This window comes from Simochromis diagramma, unplaced genomic scaffold, assembly GCF_900408965.1.
Source record: "Simochromis diagramma unplaced genomic scaffold, fSimDia1.1 OVJJ01000433.1, whole genome shotgun sequence".
NCBI classification, from domain to species: domain Eukaryota; kingdom Metazoa; phylum Chordata; class Actinopteri; order Cichliformes; family Cichlidae; genus Simochromis; species Simochromis diagramma.
The window spans coordinates 2,270,243-2,292,530 of record NW_024387031.1 but is presented as its reverse complement, the minus strand read 5'-3'; the positions used below and the strand labels follow the sequence as shown (position 1 = coordinate 2,292,530).

General features: G+C 46.0%; 2 long non-coding RNA genes across 7 annotated transcripts in view; both read right to left on the bottom strand.

Annotated features, from left to right (window-relative positions):
- Window positions 1-9,759: 9,759 nt before the first annotated feature.
- LOC120740735 lies at window positions 9,760-17,792 on the bottom strand. 3 transcript variants are annotated; one of them, XR_005697480.1, is made up of 4 exons: window positions 16,034-17,792; window positions 15,684-15,836; window positions 14,782-15,239; window positions 9,760-14,129 (listed from the first exon to the last, which is right to left on the bottom strand). It is a non-coding gene; the product is annotated as an uncharacterized LOC120740735 (long non-coding RNA). The 3 variants fall into 3 exon arrangements; XR_005697479.1 differs by having other exon boundaries at window positions 15,113-15,239; XR_005697478.1 differs by lacking the exons at window positions 9,760-14,129; window positions 14,782-15,239 and having other exon boundaries at window positions 15,573-15,836.
- Window positions 17,793-17,878: 86 nt separating this feature from the next.
- The window catches only part of LOC120740710, a 28,398-nt gene continuing 23,988 nt past the window's right edge, over window positions 17,879-22,288 (bottom strand). For 2 of the 4 annotated variants that reach the window (XR_005697453.1, XR_005697455.1), the window contains 2 exons: window positions 20,836-21,580; window positions 17,879-19,217 (listed from right to left, as the gene is read on the bottom strand). This is a non-coding gene — a long non-coding RNA (uncharacterized LOC120740710). The remainder of the gene's footprint in view (window positions 19,218-20,835; window positions 21,581-22,288) is intronic. The other 2 variants (XR_005697454.1, XR_005697456.1) reach the window with 2 other exon arrangements.

Below are 22,288 nucleotides of genomic sequence, written 5' to 3'. Positions count from 1 at the left end.
AGCACATTGTGCGCTGTCTATCTTGCGTGCTGCACAATAGCGTTTAATATTTAGTATCTACTGTTATCTACTGCTAGCTAGTTTATTGTGATGGTGCTGTATTTATTATGTTGCTCTTCTTTTGTTTGCTTTCTCTTCTGGTTTTTTTTCTCCATACAGGTGATCCAGGTGTTTTGTTTGTTTTTCTTTCTTTCTTCCCCCCTTTCTCACCGTCTCTTCTCCCCTCTGTTTTTCTTTCTCTCCCTCTCTTTCTTTCATTCTTTCTCCCTGTCCTATCCCCCAGTCATGTCTGTCCGGTTTGTAGCAACCGAAAATAAAATAAATACATAATTATAATAAAGGTCAATCAAATGGACCAATATGGCAAGGCCATGATGATCCACTTGGTAAAATAAATCTGCTTGGCATCTTTCTTGGCCTTGAGACAACAATTCTGATGGCTGAAGATCCAAACGGGACAAAAAAAAGAAAAGAAAAAAAAACAAAAAGGAAAAAAAACATGAGTTCATTCAAACGTTTCCAGCTGTCACGTTTGCACACAGAGCAACACGCTAATGCTGCTTGGTGGAGGTAATAATGCAGTGCGGTGAAGAGGTTGGAGGGGTTTGGCTGAAGGTGTAGCTCCTCCATCACCCATCCAGACTTCAGCTGCTGGTTTAAATGAGAAATGAGTAAAAAAAGCTTTTAGGTGAATTTCCAACAAAAAGATCTTAATGAAAATAAACGAGGGTGCATGATGTCAGACTCCAGCCGCCCACAGGTCACTCCATGACCTGTGGGCGGCTGATTATAGAGGAGATTTGAAATCAGCAGGGCTGTACTCAGGAGAATCACACACAGCTTCACGGTAACATGCTGCTAAAGTTTGTTCTGTGCAGCAGAGTCAGCGTAGCTGCCATTTATTCAGTTTCTAATGAGTCACTTGTTTACATGTGTCATCATAATCATAGAGTTTAAAAGTGAAACGGAGCGATCGCTCCTGCAAACATAAACAAATGTTTCATTGTTAACGGTGAGCCACATTTGTGAGTCTGTGTGCATGGCTGATGGAGACAGCTGTGCCCGTGTTACAGCGCACACACACACACACACACAGACAGTAGAAGGTGTGTGTAAGGGGTCAGACCGGATTCATGCTCAAGTAGAAACTGCATCACTTTTGATTTTTATTATATTTATTTCTGTTCATTTAAACGTTTTCAGACGCTCTAAAACCTTTTTGTTGTTTTCCCTGCAGCTTTTCCTCATCAAAGGAGAAAGTATATGTGTGCCAGCTGGGGACGCAAAGTATGTACGGGCCTGCCGGGCTGATCTGTGGATGGTGACACAGGTGGCTGTAGCTGCTAACTGTCTGCTAGCTTCACCTGAGCTGGTCCTCTGACATTGGGGCTGTCCAAATTCATGGGCTGCATCCTCCTGAGGTCACATTTGTAGGCTGATTACGCCACAGCGACGCAACAAATGCATCCTCCTTTTCCCCGAATTTGAAGGATGGGTTTGGGTGTATCCTTCGTGGCCCACCATATCCCAGAATTCATAGCGCGGCCCAGCCAGTTCCAGTTTCCAACAATGGCGGCAGCTATTACGTTTTAATATTACTCTTATTAATCTTTCTGGGTCACAAAATAAACTTTTAACATATTTTTAGGTGAGAATGTAGCTGTGTAAACTTCAAATATCTGCTCAATTATCAAGACATCACATATTTGCAAGTGTGCCGACATTTTCAGAGATGTCTGTTACCCACCAGCTTGATAGCTAGCCGGGAGCTCGAGGGTCACTAGAGCCGGCGAGAACGTCAAACTCCCGGTACATCATTTTCAGATCACCGCGGTCTTTTAGGTTGTCACTTAGACAACCTAAAAATGTTATTGTTTGGCTTTTTCAAAGTTTTATTTGTTGGTGAGTAAATCGGTTTGGCTTAAAGTTATTAGATTAGATTAGATAAAATAAAACTTTATAAATCCTCCAGGTGGGTTCCTCCTTGGTTTTCACACAGCTGAATAAACGTCAAACAGAAAACTGATTAAACAAAAGTGTGAGATGGTTGAGAATTTCCACCAGTGTGCTGTTATATTTTAGACAGCAAGGAGCAGATGGCTGAGTTTATTAAACTCCACTAAGACAGCGGTGATGCAAATCTGAAGGCTAGACTGTCCAATTTCACAGCCGCTCACTTCCTACATAGACTGCGAAGGACAGGTCCTCAGGAGGATGCAGCCTATGAATTTGGACACCTCATGTGACCAATAACATGGCTGCTGTGATGTCACTGTACTAACAGAGCATCCAGGAAGGCAGAGCTCCAGTTTAAACTTTTAGTTCCAAAAACTATGATGGTCAAGTCGAACATTTAAAAAGGTGATCTTAAATACAAAGGAGGATGTGCCCTAGCGATAAGGTGAGTTTTGCTTTAAAATGTCAGCACATTCTACCTGCCGCTCACACCTACCCCCCTCTTACCTGTTTCTGCCCCCTGGGGCATCTTAAGACCTCTGGCTGATCTTCCCTCCTGCACACCAACACACACACTGCGGATGCTACACAAAACACAGGTCAGTTAAACACACATTCACATACATATCACACATTGCTCACATACAGCAAAAACTCTGTCATTTTCTTTCTCACACACACACACACACACACACACACACACACACACACACACACACACACACACACACACACACACACACACACACACTAATGCACAATTTTCCCCATAAGAGCATTCCCATCTATTATTGAGCAGTCAGCCATCATTTCAGGGCCTGAAGGTCACTGACATCAATAACCCTGCTGGTAGCCATGAGACAGTGACACACACACACACACACACACACACACACACACACACACACACACACACACACACACACAGCTGGTCACATGATGGAAAATCCAGCACCAGCAACATCCCCAAAGAGGAATCACAGCTCCAACCTGCAGCATTTCAGAGTCTCGGCATGGATGGATGGTTCTTGTATGGAAAAAATCCTTTTCCCGTTTTACATGGAAGAATTTCACTGACATGTAGAGCAACTTCAGCACCAACCACCTTTGACCCAACACACCATCTTGTTGCCTAACATCCGTGCTGCCTTGTTGCAAAAGCCAATGAAACACACGTGTGTTAAACACCTGGACAATTGACAGACACGGGAATCCACAGTCGATGAAGCGTTGGTTTTCTTCTACACATAATCTACATTTAATTTAGAAAGATTTGAGGTTAATAAAATAATTCCCAAAAGCTACACAGATGTTGGTGACCCTGGTACTCTGAGTACTTGAAGTTTCATGACGATTAACTAACGTGTGGGGAGGGACAGACAACCTACGATGATTCTGTTCCTTTTCTGAGTGGACACATCCCAAGTTCTCTGAGCTCTGCTTCATTTTTGTTTCAATACCCATCCAGGAGCAGACGGAAGGAGGTGCTGAGAGCAGGAGGTGATGACTTGGAAAACAGACAGCGAAATGAGACGAAGGAGACGACAGCAGTTGGTGTGTGTTTGTGTGAAAACCAACACGTGATTTTATCACAGCTCCATCAACGACTGTAAGTCAAGATGTAATTTCACAGTGCTAACTCCACCCCTTTCATGCGAATACACGGGTCAAGTCCGGGTTAACTCAGCCAGTTAATGACCAGCTTATCACTGATGCATGAAGGTCAGTGCTGACCGTCTCAGCCACACTGATGTGGAAACGGATTCATTTTCAGTGAGAGAAGAATGAAAACTTGCACAGCGCTGACTTTGACGGTCTCCGGTGTCGTGTGTGTGCTGGCAGCAGTGCTGAATCATGCTATTTATGTTTCACTTTGGGGGACTATTAATCTTGTGAACACTCTTCTGCATGCAGCATGGAGTGTGTGTCTGAGCCCAGTGTGTCACAGTGTGTTGCCACTCTTCACTGCGCAGGCTACATCTGTGTTAATGTTCTGTCCAGCTTCAAACATGCTCCAAACGCTGTTTGATGGACGCGTACACCACGCGTTGTGAACGTGATGTCTTTTAATTAAACATGAACTTTAATGATTTCTAAATATTTCCCTCTGTTTTTTTTCACAGAGATCTTTCGGACAGACGTGCAGACGGCTGGATGCGCTGCAGCATGCGTACATGTGAAAAACAAGAATGATGTGATGAAATATCAACTCTGATTTCGTGTCTTTCACCTGCATTTACCTGTAAAATGATTTGGAAGGTTTCTCACTTTTACCCATCACTGTGTGATGCCTCGCTGCTCTCAGCCAATCAGCACACACACACAGAGAGAGAGCGAGAGAGCTGCTCTTGTACCAGGACAGCAGCACAGGTATGGAAGGGTTCTGATTCTGGAGAACGTGTGACCAGGTTAGAAGCAGTGAGCTGGCCTTTTTGTGTCTGTATGAAACTAAACTTACACTAAAACTGTTGGTCCCGTCTGCTGCTCTGATTGTTACCATGGAGACTGGTAGACTGGTAGACGCCCCCCCACCCCGATGTCACTGACACATCTGGAGTTACTGACTCAGGGAGACTTCCTTCATCCTCCTCTTCATCGCTCTCACACCAGCAGAGCGCTGCTGATCTGACATCCTGCCACTCGCCTGTCCACTCGTATCCCCGCTCGTCCATCATGGCTGCCAGGCCGGAGGCTGCATGCACTCCTGGCCCGAGCTTTCAGACGCCGTCACCTTTGACCTGAACGTGTCACCCATTGTCGAGTTTTTGTGGAGTCTTTTTGTTGATGAGTAACACAACAGGATGCGGCTTTCACACCTTTTCTCCTCTGCTGTCATTTTGTTTCCTGTCCTTAGTCGTGACCTCATCAGCTTTGTCCTCAATGCTCTTTCCGTCAGCGGGTGATCCTCCTTCTCTCATACTCACGTGCTCTGCTTGTTGTGGGTCTGCTTGCTGCTGCGTCTGAACACTGAGGTGCATCACAGATAAAATGAATGGACTGGCATATATGCAGCACTGTTACTGATGCCTGAGCGCTCTCTAACACACTCACACCCTGGTGGATGCATCAGCAGCAGCTTGGAGTTTAGCGTCTTACAACAGGACTGCAGGGGTCAGGGAGCAGGGGGGGTGAGGCTGTAGTCTGACATGGTGCTTCAGTTAGTCTTGTTAGCTGAGAATGATCTTGGGTGTGACAGAAGAACTCTGAGAACACACTCATCACCACTAATGCTCCTCTTAGGTTGACTTGTGAAGGGTTGCAGGAAGACGTGCATCACCCCCACAGCGCCACCTACAGGAGCACGAGGGAGGAAACAGGATCCAGCTTTACTGGATTTAAACATGAGGCTGAGGATTTACTCCCCTCTCAGAGCTGTTTGACGTTGAGCTTTAAACCTGCAGCAGCAGCAGCAGCAGCAGATGAAGCTGCAGCCACAGTGACATCAGCAAACTGATGTCAGCACTGCAGCACTGATGTCACAGAGATCATCACTTCCTCATTAAAGCAGTGTTTCTATGGCAACTCTCTCTCACCTGTCAGCATGTGACAGGTGAGACTAAGCCGACACACCACAACATGAAAACCATCATTTATCTGCACAACGCAAAGACACACACACATAAGATGGAGTCATACATAGATCCATGCATACTGAACCACAGGTCACCACGCTGTCAGTCCAGTTTTCACCGCATCAGAGGCACATCAGACAGCATGTTTCTCACTCAGAGCAGGTATGATACATGTATGATAAACTGATAAAAAGAATAAAAATCTTTTCGTGATGTTTTCATTCCCCCCACTCGGATCCTCTGATCGCCTCCTGGTTCAGATGTTTCTCTGGAAAAGAGCATACTAGCAGAAATGATTTTTCTGCTAGTATCAAGTAGTTTGAGTCTGCTGATGTGTTCAGGTAAATGAAGTCTGCCGCACCTGGAAAAGCGGGCCGATGTGTTGTGTGGAGCAGATAAAGCTCATGTGACTGCAGAGCAAACAGGGAGCAGTGAGCAGCTCTCCTCCTCGGAGGTGGGGAGTGAAATCTGTGTCTGAAAATAATTTTTCACTCCTCTGAACTCAGAATCACCTCATCACCCAACGCAGCACGCCAGACGGACACCGACCTCCACGTTTATGACCGACACAGATGCTGATATTCGACCACAGCAAAGTAGAAGCAGCGAGGATGTGAGAAGGTGGTGCTGACAATGAGTGTCTCAGAATATTTACAGGATTAATGAGTCAGGAGCAGACTGAAGCCTGATGATCCCAGGATCCGCATGCAGCCTCTTCCTGTTCCACAGAAACACAAATCATCTCTGCTGCCACGACTCTGTGAGCCGGGCATGCTCAGTTTCTCTTCTGAACTTTCCATTGTTGTTTTGGTGTATTGTTAAATTGCAGCTGTTCTGCAAAGTAACCAGAGCACAGGAGAGTGCAGAGCTCTTCAGTGAAAGTGATGGATCCAGAATAAAGTCAAAGGATGAAGACGGTAAATCCACTCATCTGAGTTCAAACATGACGCCGACGCAGACTCTTTGACCATAAACTGAAACAAACGACTTCAGCGACTGAACACAGCTGACAGTTGCATCCCACTACCTGCTTACTGCTGAGACAGCAGCCTGACCCGAGGCCAAGCCTCCAAGTGTCGATGGCGCAGCCACAAATATCTGGATTATATCCAGGTGGAGACTTCCTGTTCTGCAGGCTGTCGTCATTTACAGTTTGACTGAGTGCACATTCACACGTACACTTAGTGGGAGGTGGCTGTTATGAAGGGTTTGGTCCGCAGAGACCAAACCAGTTTGGTCTGTATCAGGCTGTAAACATGTTTATTTTAACATGGAAGTCTATGGGGCCTGACTCACTGCTGCCTCTGCTGGACACCAAATTCAAATTTCAAATTCAAATCAAATTCAAATTTTATTTGTTACATACACAGTCATACACAGTACGATATGCAGTGAAATGCTTGGACAACTTAGACAACTGCTCGTGACCTAAAGAAAAAAAGAAAAGGCTATGAATAAGATAGGAAATAAATATGAAAATTAAAAAGGGTAAATTTAACTAGGAAGGAATAAAATAAAATATAAAAATTAAAGTTAAAAATGAAATAACTGTACAACACAAATTAGAATGAAGGGTAAATTTAACTGGGAAAGAATAAGATAAAATATATAAATTAAAGTTGAAAAGTAAAATAACTGTACAACAAAATACACAATACACAGTATAGAACTATATAAGAATGTATGAAGAAATATAAATATATATATACACAATAACAGCAGCTGTACAAGTATTAACTGGAAATGAAGAATATAATGACCAGTGTTGTGCAATCCACATTATTTAGTGTCTTGAGAGAAGCTGCAGGGTCAGAGGTTCCTCTGGAACACCAGCCTCAGTTTCTTCACAGTGTGGGAAGTTGAAATTCACGGAAACCACTGAATCACATGGTATTTGAGGTGTGTCGAATGCTTCGTGATGTGAACGCATGCCCTGAGCAACATGCAAGAAAATATTTCGAAATCATAAATATTCATAAACCAGGAAGTTACTGTCTCACCTGTTCACTAACCTTAACCTGGTGTGAGGAAGACGTGGAGGCTGATAATGTCAGTCACGGATGATTGGTGGATGCAACCTTAGAACTGCTCCCGCCTGTTGGGCTCAGAATAAAAATCAGAGGGCCAACCTGCTGATGGACCACATGATGCATCATCAGCTGGAAAACATCTGTTTGTGTCTCCCAACACACCTCCAGTGACCTCTGACCTCAGCAGCACACTCTTCATCCTCACAGCTTCCTAAAATTCCATCTGTGTGTGTGTGTGTGTGTGTGAGTGACACTGAGTCAACCTGTTGAGGATGCCTTCTCGACTACCCTGGTGGGGAGGGCCAAGCACAGCAGCTGGTGTAAAAACAAACACATGATGTCACCCATGTCATCACAGCCCGACCTATGTGGGCACGCACACACACACGCGCGCACACACACACACACACACACACACACACACACACACCTTGTGCACTTTTCTGTTGCACTGTTGTGTCTGTATCATTCTGTTCTGTCTTTGTTTTGTTTTTTTGCTCTTAATGCAGTCGTATTGATTGTGTGTCACATGCAGCACCATGGTCTTGGAGGAACGCTGTGTTGTTTGTTTCACTGTGTACTGTACTGCTGCACATGGTTGGAATGACAATATAGCCACTTGACTTGACTTGAACATTCCAGATTCCTGATCAGGAATGCTGACCTTCTGGTTTCTTGCTTTAGGACAAAATCAAATTTTGGAAAATACGCGTACCTGTAAGATTTGTTTACTGCATCAAATACCAGCTTATTAATAATAATAATAGTCCTAACTATTGGTTATGCTCACGTATAATGACTCTTGTGCAACACGTCAGGCCAAGTGCCAGCTAACAGCTACACCCTCTAAGGTGGTGGAGCTCGCTGTTTGGCAGGTAGGATAGCTTCTGTATGCTAATAAATGTAATCGTGATTTAATCGTGTAGCTCACGTAGTAGAGCAGGTCACCTACTCACCGGAAGGTTGGTGGTTCGATTCCAGGCTCCTCCAGTCTACATGCCAAATACCCTTGGGCAAGATACTAACCCCATGTTGCCGTCCGATGCATCCATCGGAGTGTGAATCCAAGTGAATGTTAGATAGAAACACTAAAAACTTTAGATAAAGTGAATGGATATGATTGGGTGAATGCACAAGTTGTATAAAGCGCTTTGGGTGCTCAGTGAGAGTAGAAAAGCGCTATATAAGAATCAGTCCATTTGGTATTTACTCACATGATCTTGGACTAAAAGAAACATTTGTTTGATGACCATTTGATGCAGCAGAGCGGCAGATAGGTGTCTGCTCACGACAGGTGAGGGCATATCCAAATATGCTTTTCAAAGGGTTTTATATTTACAGGTAAAGGCCCTGCAGAAATCCAGAGAAAACCAAAAATGATTGCCTACGAGCAGCACCTGGAAACAGTGGCAAGGAAGAACTCCCTTTTAACAGGTAGAGACCGTGACTGGTTGGGGGTAGGGGTTAAAGAGAAGAGAGCAGAGGGTAAAAAAAAAGGAAGTAGGTCAGGACCCAGAAATCAAACACCTGGAGCTTGTCAGGGTCCTGGGACTGGGCGACCCAGGATCCCTGGGCAGTCATGGACCTGTGTATTATTATGTATTTTTGGTGTCGTTTCCCCTTCTCTGTGCGTGTACATATGTGTGTTTCTCTGTGCTGTGTTAGTCTGTCCCACTCATATGTTTAGGCGAGGTATGGGTGTGTATGTCTGCGGGTGTGCCTGGAGGATGGAGCTCGGCCACCTGCAGGCCTGAGGGGTGTGGCCCTGCGGAGGGACTGGCCACACCCGAAGCCACACACCTGCCGCTGATCAGGGCTCGTCGGGGGAGCTACTTAGGAGAGTCTTGGAGCTCCCACCGACGCGGGATCATTGCATGAGACTCCACGTTAGTCACCCTGTCTAAGTTTAGTCAGAAAGTGTATGCCTGCCATTTCTGAGTGTCCTGACAGCTGCCGCTATTGTTTCCTGCAGGAGGAGGGTGGAGGCCACGGAGAGCAGCGAGCACCGGGGGGTGCCGACACGGGAGCAGAGAGCACACGGACTATTCACGGGAGACACGACACGGGAGTCTGGGAGAACACGGGGATTTATTGTTACGTTGTTTTTCACCTTGTAAATAAACACTGCCTATACATAGAGCACCGCGCCTGGGTCCTCCTTCCCCACTCCTTCCACGGTGTGCCATGCCATACCGTGACAGAGCTGTTTGTACCTCTGAGCTAGCAGCATGTTCATGAGCTAGCTATAACTTCTTCAGGTTTCCCTGTAAAACAGCAGGAACGCCGTTAAGTACGAGCGGGCTGTCAGTTCAGGTTAGCCGACACAGAAGACGTGGGCCCGCCAGGTCGGTCTGTTCTGCGTGAACAAAACTAATGTGTAGTAAAAAGAGTAAAAGCACTTATATCGGTGTGCACAAACATCCAGATCTGACTGATAAATGTAAAAAAATGAGGTGGACAGAAATCTATCACAGCGGCAGCTAGGCCCCGCCTCTTTCTCTTTGACAGACGTGTGATTAGCAGGTGGAGAATTCTTGATGGAAGGCTGCAGCTGCAGGTGTGGTGAAGCACACAGGTATGCAACCAATTAAACAATTCCGTCGTTGTTCTTGAAACACGCGTGTAATATGAAGCGTGGCCACGCAGCAGGTGCAGCATCACATGCTCGATCATTCCTCTCGCTGAACATGTGCAGTTCATCATGGAGGTCTGAAAGAAGGCTGAGTGTGAGCCGGGAATGTGATATTTACCTGGATTTATCCGAGTGGGACTTTGTGGAGGGCGGATTGTTGGGTCTGCGGTGCAGCGCCGCTTCCCATGGCTCTGATTAGATGGCATCTCCACCACAGGCTCAGCTCTGTTTGGGTTCCACTGGGAAAGCTTTCTGCTGGCTGCTTACACTGAAACACTCGGCTGTTTAGGGACAGAGCCGAGTCAGCGGCGCCGTTGACATGTAATCCTTGTCATAACAGACTGAAGGATGCGTGTCATCACGTCCACGGGAAGGTGGACGCACTCCAAGGAATGAGGCGGCGCTGGAGGCGTGTCAGCTGACTTCCTGCGTGTTTTATACTTGGACTCTACCCTGATTTGTTCTTTATCAACTTTATCAACCCCTAACCCTAACCCACCTCCAACTGGAGACAGGGCCCAAACCTTCATCCTAACCCTAACCCATTGGGAGACTCTCCAAATACTACAATAATAGGACGACACCCCCTAGCGGTGCTATGCCAAAATAAAGGTTGTTACACACTGCAGCTACAAGCAGCACCGTCATGGAAAAAGAAAACCTCTGGTTCAGGTCTCAGAGTATGTCTCACACCTTCTGTATCTGTATGAAGGAGACGACACAGGGGCTGCTGACTGACAGGTGGACTCACACAGGTGAAGCTGATGAGGGCGGGACCAATAGTCACAAAGGAAGCAAGACTGCATCCCACTGCAGGTTTCGTAGAGGGGATGGATTTTGAAGTTTTCCAGCTTTTCCTGCCGATAGTAGAAAGTACATATGAGGCAGCAGCTCTTGTTTCTAATACTCTGATATCTCGGAGATTAAATGAACAGTTAAACTTCTTTCGCCGGTCCGTCCCACTCGATATTAAACCATGCTGTACATCAGGTGTGTCTGTATTACTGCTCTGAGTTGTTTCAATCGGCCATATTTGTGTTGTTTCTGCTCCGCACACACTCGGGTCAGAGTGGATCTGCGTCTGAGCTTCAGACTGAGTGTGTGTGATCCTGCAGGCGTGTTGAAGCTGCTGCTAACATTCTCCTCAGGCCTGCCTTTGTCTGCTCTCTGCTTAAGAATAAAGTTTTATGATTGTGCACTGGAACAATACAGCGGGCTCTTTACAGCCGGGCTGGAGACTTCACGTGACGTTCAAGGGCACCTCGACAATACGTTATGAGGCAGTAAGGAAGTGCTGCTGACCTTGGTATTCGAGCCAACGATCTTACAGTCAGAGAGCGTTCCCATGAAGACGAGCCTGCTGCTGTTTGCTGATAAAGAACGATATCTCAGAGTGCTGCGGCGTGTCAGCAGATCTCTACGGCTCCATGATGAGGATGTTTGTTATCAGGTCACCGGGACGCACAGAGGCAGCATAAACACCACACCGGGAGAAGCCTTAACCCCAGTAGGGGGTCCTGAAATCACACAAAGTCAGTTTCTGTCAGATCTGTAAACACAACAGCAGAGAAAAGCACAGCCAGTGTGCTGTGACACACTCATCTTTACAGGTGTGTGAGGAAAGCCTGTGCCTGGCTGCAGCATGTGACTGAGCCCACCTACACAGATGTCAGCCTGATGTCTGCAGCTGGACAGATGTGGTAGTATAAGTACTCAGATAGGGGGAGGGGAGGTTTGTGATGGCTCAGTGCATTAATCCAGCATGCTGCAGACTGTCTGCGTCATCACACACATGCACACACACTTTAACCTTCACTCACAAGCCTCCGAGTACTGAACGCACACAAATCAGTCATCGCGATAAAACCTCCTGCTCACCCGTCCTGAGGGTCGAGGGTGTGGCCTCTGTGATTCACGCTCAAGTCCTGCACATGCTCAGTCACACTGGGAGTTAAAAGGCCTGGTCATGCCTCTTATCAACACCTGCAACCTGTGTCAGCTTTTTATGTTCAGCTCCATCGCTGTAACCAGGACCCAAACAGGAAGCAACAAAAACACAGTGAAATCAGTGAGGGCGGGACAATCACAAAAGGGGGGAAGAAAAGCAGGAAGAAAAATGCAGGACAAGAACAACCTTTAAAGTAAAACAGGAAGTAACCGAAAGAGAAAAAAATGGACTCATGAAGAACTGTACCTTCTTGTGTATCTGACTGTGCTGGATGTAATGTGTATACAGTGGTCCCTCGTTTATCGTGGAAGTTACGTTCTAAAAATAACCCACGATAGGTGAAATCCGCAAAGTAGCCAACTTTATTTTTTACAATTCTTATAGATGTTTTAAGGCTGTAAAACCCTCACTACACACTTTATACACGTTTCTTAGACAGGCAAGAAGATTTTCACACTTTTGTCTCTTGTTTAAACACCCTCAAAGTTCAAACCTTCGTAGAAAAATAAGTCCAGTATTATATTATAATCTGAAAAATACGGTAATGTCTATCTTCCTTTAGCATGTCCAGAAGTCCAAATTTTTGTGCGATGGTTAGCATCTTCCTCTGCCTTTTGGGTGCTACCGCAGGTGCCTCTGACGGTGTGAAACGTTTTGTCGACATCATTGTGTTTGTTGAGGAGAAAACTTACAACATACAAAAATACAGTACAGCACTTCAGAGTCACACTGCTAGCGATCGAAGATGTATGTAAATTTGATAAGCTGAACGCATTCTGTACTGTACAGGAGATACGGCACGGAGGAGATTGTTTGACGATGGTCTACAGCCACAGAACACAATGCACTGTAATAAAAAAAAAGCATGCAAAATTGCACAAAAAAATCAGCGAAATAGCAAGGCCGTGAAAGGTGAACCGTGTTATAGCGAGGGACCACTGTAGTTACATTCCATTACTGCCTTACGTTTATGTGGTCAGTGTGATACAGAGGCCCTTCAGTAATCTGCATGAATGGAAATGGAAAAAAAAACTGATTATTTTTTTCTTTCTTTTAGTTCAGTCTGTGTGTGCGAGGGAATGATGGAGCAGTGTGCGGCTAGAGAAGCGCAGATATGAAGATGACTTTTTTCCATTTTAAAGGACAAAAACTCCAGAAACGTCTGCTAACACATCCGCACAGACGACATGCTAACCAATCTGCACAGACCACATGCTAACACATCCGCACAGAGGGCATGCTAACCAATCTGCACAGACCACATGCTAACACATCTGCACAGACGGCATGCTAACACATCTGCACAGACCACATGCTAACACATCCGCACAGACCACATGCTAACACATCTGCACAGACCACATGCTAACACATCTGCACAGACGGCATGCTAACACATCCGCACAGAGGGCATGCTAACCAATCTGCACAGACCACATGCTAACACATCTGCACAGACCACATGCTAACACATCTGCACAGACCACATGCTAACACATCTGCACAGACAGCATGCTAACACATCAGGTAACAGCAGCAGTGCTGAGCAGGCAGGGTTGAAGCTCCATGTCTCTGCAGTAGCATCAGGGAGTTGATTGCTTCTCTCTGTCAGGTATAAACTGAGCAGTTCCATCCCTTTCTTCATGATGGGAGCCGTGCACGCTTACACTTGCATTTCTGTGTGACTGTGGATTTAAATGCATCAAACATCAGTATGATTGTTGAGCAGTTTTAATTTAATTGTGCATGTTTGAAGCAGCTGTTATGAGGAATAATTGAAGCCTCTGTTCTTGGTGTGCTGCAGATGTGGAGCTGCTGCCTCGTCCCTCTCATGTAGCTGCTGCTGCTGAGAGTCAGGAGATTATGCCCCTCCTCCTTCAGGCCCATTACCATTTTCCTTTCTTCTTTTGTTTCTGTGTGCCTTCATCTTTATATCAGCAGGGTTTTTACGGATTTAGTGATTAATGTGAGCTCTTCTTCTTGTTCTTCTCCTTTGAGAAAAACAGACAAAGGAAGTAAAAATAAATACAAAGCACAAAAGACTACCAAAATAAAACAAGAAGTAACAGAAAAGGGGAACAGTAATGCAGACGTTACACAGAGAGCAGAGGAAACCGAACTCCAAGGGGCAGAACTGAGACTGAGAATAAAATCATGCAGAGAAATAAACTAAAATACCAGAGCTCAGAACATGCTGGGCAGAAAAGGCGAAAACCAAAAACACTCCGATGACCTCGACGGGGCCCCGGCACCAGACGGAGGCTGTGTGCAACTCCAGCATTGTCCTGTAGGTGGCAGAGTGAGCTGAGGATCTATTTTAAGCTCAGCTGAGCTGAAGGAAAAGATATTTATAGCTCCTGATCTGTTTACTGTTAGCTGCTGAGGCTTTCACACACACACAGAGGTAAATATAGCCAGCATCCACCCTCTGCAGCGTACCCTCCTTCCATGCGTCTCCACACAGAGGAAGTGCCTCACACACACACACACACACACACACAGCTGGGCTTACGTGATGCTCTTACAGACAGAAACATGATTCTGATAGTTTCTTAATAAAGGCAGAGATCATAAAAAAATGCATCTGTATATATATTTGTCAGACACGTAGCGAAGCAGCTCTCTTCATCTTCATCATTTCACCTCTTCGGAGGAGCTCTCTGGTCGAAGCAGCCATCATCAGCTCGGGTAAAACTCCTTTGATGATGTTGGTGAAGCAGGCTGAACGCTGCAGCAGCTCGCCGCCTCGTTTCTGCTGAACGCCTGACTCACAGAGTTCATCGGATACAGAGTGTGTTACAGTGAGCCGCACTGATGTCTCACATCAAAAGCAGCGTGGAAAGGCTCACCCTGTCGGCGAAACATGTGACCCCCTGCTGTTTTTATTCAGTTCGTCTGAACTCTTTGGTGTCAGATAAGAAAGAAAAGCACTGCACTCCTTTTATATCACCGCTCTTTACTTTAGCTGCTGAACCTGGAAACGATGCTCTGCATCAGCTCATACTCAGCGTGAAAGCAGGAAGTCCCTGACGGAGAGCTGCCGACGCTCCGGGGCGTCCACACGATGATTGTTTCACTCTCACTGGCTGATTTCAGTTCAACTGTCAGAAAATACACAACAACACAATAAACTCAACACTGAGACGAAAGAGGCAAACAGACACACACACACACACACACACACACACATATATACAATAATACACACACATAGACACACACTCACACACACAGTTACACACACACACAGTGGTGTGAGATGAATACTTTACTTGTAAACAGGCAGGGTGCACAGGCAAGTACACACATTCTTAACTAGCAGTACACAGAGTTGTGTTAGTTGAAGTACTGATTCAAGTAACAGTCAAAGTACAGGTAGTGCAAAGCTAACTGAAACTCCTGCTAAAGTAATATTACAACACGGGAGTTTTTTGTTTTGCTTTGCCGCCACCATAAACAGAAATCAGCCGTTACAGCATGGTGTAAGAAGGTGGTGGAGCTCTCAGTGGCTGTAGTGGCACAGTGTGAAGCCGCGACCAGCTGACCTGTTCAACAACACAGAGTTACAGTCAGCACGGTCCTTATGTTTAAATCCAACTTTCTTCTTCCTCCCTGTGCTCTTTCTTCCCCCTCTCTCCATCTCTGAGTGAGCTTCTCTCATGCTGTGATCCAGCAGCTGGACCTTCAGGTCACACACACTGAGACAAAGACACACACCAACAGTTTGTGATAGAAACTACTCCCTTTATGTTTGCTCCTTTTCTGTAGCGATAGTGAGATCCTGAATTATCGCAAACACAACTTTATTAACATCAGGACCATGAATGCCATCAAACCCTGAGTAAAGTGCTTTAAATGATGTATAAATTACAGCTTTCATCTCTATGTGGCATACCTGAAGTATAAGTACCTGGGTGTTCACCGATGGTCTTTACAGGAAGGCTGAGAGCAGACTTAACCTGCTGAGGAGACAGAGATCTTTGGAGTGCAAGAGGTGCTTCTGAAGGTGGCGTCGGCCATGTTGTCTGTTGGAACAACAGCCTATCAGTTGGATAAGCTCATCAGGAAGGCCGGCTCTGTCCCAGTGCAGGGAGTCGTGTTTTTTGGAGACTGAAGTGACCGCGAGCGTGTGTTAAGGTATCAGCTGCACCACCTAAACAGTAACATCCAATCAAAATCCTAGAATTTTCCCCTGCACCAAATCTGGAGCTCACCCTTCCTGCACAGTCTGTTAGTATAGTGACCTCACAGCAGCCATGCTACTGGTCACATGATGTCATTAAAATGCTCCAAAAGGCTCCAACAGCACAAACAAGGTCCAGAGGTCCAGTTCAGGTGTAGCTAGCTGAGAACTAGCAGCTACAGCCACCTGTGTCATCATCCTTCTATCAGTCAGAGAGACCACGCCCCTAATAATGCAAACTTTTAGCCTTAATATAATTTAAACAGGTGAGTTACAGACACATCCTCCCCTGAACAGCTGTTATATTTCTCTCTGAATTCAGTGTTTCTGTTTCAGGCTGTAAATGTGTTTATTTCAACACTGGAGTGTATGGGGACTGACTCACTCTGCTGGACGCCAGAGGAGCTGCAGCTTCATGTTTTAGCTTGTTATTCAGTAGAAGGTGAAAACATGTGCACACTGATGATGTTGATGCATGAAGAAGAACAGCCATGTCTCCAGATGTTTAACTGTAAAAGAGGCTGAGTTGGTGTGGGCCTCACAGCTTCGTAAATCATCACAAATATTCAGGTGCTTCTTCTCACGACTAACATCTGATTATGAAATGATGCAATGCCACAAAAAAGGTTTGAGTTTAGTTTTATTGAAGCCACACTCAGTTCTCTGCTGCCGCTGCTGCTCAGATCTCCCACCTGCTGTGTGAAGACTGAGTTCAACATCACAACTCTGGCAATGCTTCATGCTCGGCTGAGGTCACGCAGCCCTGCAGCATCGAGGAAAACATCAGAATGACTCAGCAGGACCGGCTGAGCAGCAGTTTCATGAAACCACACAGAAACAAAACAGGAAGTACAAACTGTGGCTGCGATTACCAAACACACACACGCACACACACACGCACACACACACACACACACACACACACACACACACACACACACACACACACACACACACACACAGTTAATCTGATCATGCAAACATGCTCTGAGTCTCTGCCTCCCTCTGGTGGTGAAAATGTAAACAGCATGCGAGGAAGACGTTGACCTGTTTTCTGATCAGACAGAAAAAGCCAGAAATGTTCACTCTGTGGTTTCCGTGTGTGTATGGGTTCAAATATCTACTTCATCCACAAGAAGAAACGCTGCAGCTTCATCTGCATGTCTATTTGGATTAAAACTTCCCAAAATAACTGAGGCTGCATTTAAGGAATGAACCGCTCCCCTCATCCTAAACCGGCCTTCGAGGAGGGGAAATCAGGTAAATGTTATCAGGCTGAGATTTCTGAGTCCATCTGACTAACCCTGAGGACATATGGTATTTTAGGAGAGAAGCATCCCCTCCTCCTCCTCCTGACATTCAGCCTGATGGGAAGTTCTGCTGCTCATTCCTGTGCAATATCCCATCTGCCCTCCCGTCATATTTCTTTTCAAGATTTTCTTATTTAATCACTAGTGTACATATATTTATATTTATAGATACATACATATTTAGTCATCTTTTCTCTTTTACCATGTCTCTCTAATATTTTGCTCCTTACTATTTTTCTATTTTTTTATTTTATTTTATTATATTTTATTATATTTTCTCCTACTGTATCATGCTGCTGAGTGACTGCTGAACTGAACAGCTGAGCAGCTCAGACTCCCGGCCTCCCTCCCTCTGCTCCATGCTCACAGCAGCTGAGGCTGCTCAACCTCACAGAAGGAGGCCAGGACAGAGTATGTGGTGCTCAAAGGTTAAAACTGCTGTTATCTGCAAAACTACTGGAGCTCAGGTTCATTTTATGTCCTGAGAGCCAATCAGCACGCGCTCAGAGATGCTTTCAAATGATTCTGAGCCAAAAATGTTTAAAGTGCTGGAATCAAGAAATGATGCTGCAGCCGAGCAAACTCCACAGACGTGACCTGCACTGCCTGAGCTGTATCCATAGCAACAAGCATCGTCGGGTGAATGTGACTGCAAGAGGACCTTATTCTGTTCTGACTGACCCATTTCACTCTTCCTACGTAAAATTCGGGAATCAAAGTGCAACGAAATTTAAATCAGCTCATAGGCAGAGTGGGAAACTGGCGTTCTCCTTCACCCCTCTCCCAGTTTCTCCTCCTCCTGCTGAGTATTGTTCTTCCTCGGCCCCGGAGACCTTTCACATTTACATCACATTACACAGTCTGAGATGATGAGAGCACCATGTACCTGTCAGCTCTGCTCCAGGTGAGGACACACACACACACACACACACACACACACACACACACACACACACACACACACACACACACACACACACACGTTACAGTTAACTTGATAGCACTCAGACCCTGTAATGAGAACATGCAGCATGCCTCTGAGGATCATGGGAAATGAGCGCTTCATCGTACAGCAGCCATGAAAATCGTCCTTCATCTTAAAACCGCTAATCAAACATCATCTACATGTTCAGAGCTTCATGACGTTACAGGCGCCATCTTTGAAAAGCGTTCTTGGAATATTATGCTTTTATGTTTGTGCACAGATCACTGCAGACCAGTAGGAAGGAAACGTCACAAGAAGAAACTTTACACTTCCAGTCGTAAACAGGTTACAGTGGAAGGATTAACACTGAGACTGTAAGCAACCGATCCCGGGAGGCTCTTCCATCCATCCTCTCATCTGCACCAGCTGCAGTTTCCACCCCCTAAAGGAAGAAGCCAGTGCCCGAGGGCAGCCCCGCTCCCACGGGCATGATTGCCAGGTTGTTGTAGGGCATGTAGCCTCTCTGACCTCCTCTGACCTCCATCAGGCTCCACTCGGGGCTCCCTCGTTTTTTGTGAGGCTCCAGGACATGAACGGGTTCTCTGGCCCAGAAGGAAACTTTGTGTTTGGATCTGGCTGTGAAATTGTGAGTGCCCACAACCTGAAAACATGAAAAAAAAAGGCAGCATTAAAGGTCTCTGCCTCCACACCGTCACTTGTATCCACACATCCTTCCTCCATCACATACATGCACCTCCTGGCTGTAGCTCAGGAGGATCACACATCATCATCGTTACTGAGTTTTCCTGGGCGGCTCTGAACTTCAGCTGATCCAGAGTTAATCTGTGATTCAGCTCCACTCAGTCGCTCCTTTCATAACTGCAGACCACATACAGGAAACAAAGGCAGGAAGTGACAGAGCTCAGCGACGGTGACGTAAATAAAGGTCTGAACGACGCTGCGAGATGCAGATGTTTCCAGCTGCAGGCTGTTACTGCTGCAGAGGCTGATACAGCAGCATTACACACATCAGTTTGTCCTCAGCTCACACACACACACACACACACACCCCAACTCGTCTAAAAACACCAGCATGGGGTCGTTATTACCACCTAACCCGGCTCTTTCTAACAAACTGTGCTCAACAGCAACGGCGCTGTGACTGTAACATCAATGACCACGACAGCGTCTGCAGATGACACAGCTTCAGCACGAGGACGAGGAGTGCACGCCTCTACAGCACACACCAGAGATGCTGAGGAGTTGAAGGCAGAGACTGCTTCTGCTGTACAGACTGCAGCTCAGCTCTTATTCTGCACTGAATTAAGCTCAGAGAAGTTCAATGCATCAACACGGAGACAAGAAGAAGTACTCCAAGCACACATGTCGTCATGTATGAGACGAGGGTAGGAAACAACACGTCTTCTTCTACCGTTTAAGAAACAGTCAGCTGATGATGGTATAAAAACTAGGTTTGAGAGGCTGGTGTGGACTGTCCCTCTGAGGTACTGAAGGACAGTGTGTGAGGACAGGCAGACACAGGCCTGCTGCTGCTGCACGTGACCGAGTCAGATCCACATGAAGGCTGTTACAGGGTGGTCTAAACACTGTAAACACTGACAGCTTAAACAGTATCCAGCATCAACAACAAGCTGAGAGTACATCCTGCCGGCCTTTAAATCACCTGCTCAGGCAGAGCCGCTCCATTTCACATTACTGTTCAGGAGAAGACCGCCGGTGCTCCATCAAGCAGTGTATCAACGGTTACGAGGATGTGACAACATCACAGTTGGTGTGCACAACAACAAATTCAGTCTTACTGTTGTGGCCAGGGCCATCCTCTGTGCTGTTGCATGCTGGGATGGCCAGTAACGGACAGAGCTGAACTCTGTTAAGGTGGAGAGGTGGATGTTGTGCAGGATAAGGACAACACCTCCCACCCACGCCACGATGTGCTGGCCAGTCACAGGAGCACACTTAGTCAGAGACTGAGATTACCCATAATGCACCACTGAACGACACAGGAAGTCATTTCTGCTCGTGGACATCTCTGTGCGATTCCATATCAGAGCGAACTTTGTAAATGCTGTATTATTTAATAGGTTCACTCTGTTCTTATTGTCTTGGAGCGACTGTCAGCACATAATGTCCTCAGGGATTTAAGAAAAAGTATTCTGATAGTAGCTGGATAATCGTTAGTGAACACCTGCAGTCCTGCTCTGGTGGACAGCACGCAGTCTCCTTCTCCTGGACAGTCTAATCGAGAGGAATTCAGTTACCTAGAAGCAGCTCATGGGCAGTGGGGTGTGGCCTGCTGGGCTGTAGGACTGTCTTTTGCCTGCGGTCACACCTTCTGTCAGGGTCAGGTGTGATGAAGTGGGCGGGTCTTCTGTTGGCTCGTGATAGCGAATGAGTTTCAAGGCAGCGTCATAGCCTCGCTTCCCTGCGTGAAGACATAACATTTAAATAGTTTAACATTCATTTGTTCACAGTGTCAGACCAGCCCGGTACTCCCTCACAGAGCGATCCCATTGGCTGCACATCTGTTTCCGTTTCAATAACAGTGGCTCGCCAGCAGATGGCACCAATGTTCTTCCTCTCAGTGTTTCAGTGTAGACTTCATAAAACCTTAGTCTCACCTCCTGCTTCGACCAGCCACCTCCTTCTGTTTCCATGGCTGTTGCCTGGAAGATTATCACCTGGAAGATGATGGAAGATGACATGCTTATCCGTTAGCTGCTTCAGACGGCGCTGAGAGGACAGGCTAAGAGGCTGAAACACACGAGCAGATGTCAGATCTCAGAGAAGGCAGAACACAATGAAACAGCTGCTAACTAGGGCCCGGGGTGCTGAATTACTCACACACGGTCAAATTTACCTGGAAGGTGTTCAGAAATGAAAACAATGACTCAGAAAGGGCCACTTCTGGTTCTGCAGCTGCAGAGTATATAATGGGACCCGAACACCTACAATCTCAGGAAACTGAAGTTCAGACTGGGAGAGTCGGTGTGACATCATCGGCGTCTGTGTTGTTTGATATTCAGAGAAAGATGTTTGCTGGAAAATATAATCACTGTTATATTTATTATTCTGACCTCAGTCACCTCAAAGCAAAGATGTCTGAGGTTAGCCAAGTTGTCCTCATGATGTTGTTAATTTACAGTCTTTTGGTTGGGGTCTTCAGTTTTATGCCTTACAACAGTGGTTCCCAATCCCTGGGCCATGGACCGGTACCGCGTTGTGAGTCGTCTGGTACCAGGCCGCGAGAGTTGAGACTCAGGTGTGAAATCTATGGTTATTTTTTGAAAATCATTTTTATCGTTAACTCAGTTTCCCAGTGTGTTATGAATAAATGTTATTTTTTTTTGGTACCGGTACTGGTTTTATTTTGTTGTATTTGTCCACGACATCTTAAAGGCCGGTCTGTGAAAATATTGTCGGACATAAACCGGTCCATGGTGCAAAAAATGTTGGGGACCGCTGCCTTATAGTACCATATCACCCAATTAGAGCACTTTGCTCTCACACTGCAGACTTACTTGTTATTCCTAGAGTATTTAAAAGTAGAATGGGAAGCAGAGCCTTCAGTTTTCCGGCCCCTCTTCTGCGGGGCCTGAAGCTTCCAGTTTGGATTCAGGAGACAGACACTATCTGTACAGGGTGGGCCATATATATGGATACACCGTAATAAAATGGGAATGGTTGGTGATATTAAAGTCCTGTTTGTGGCAC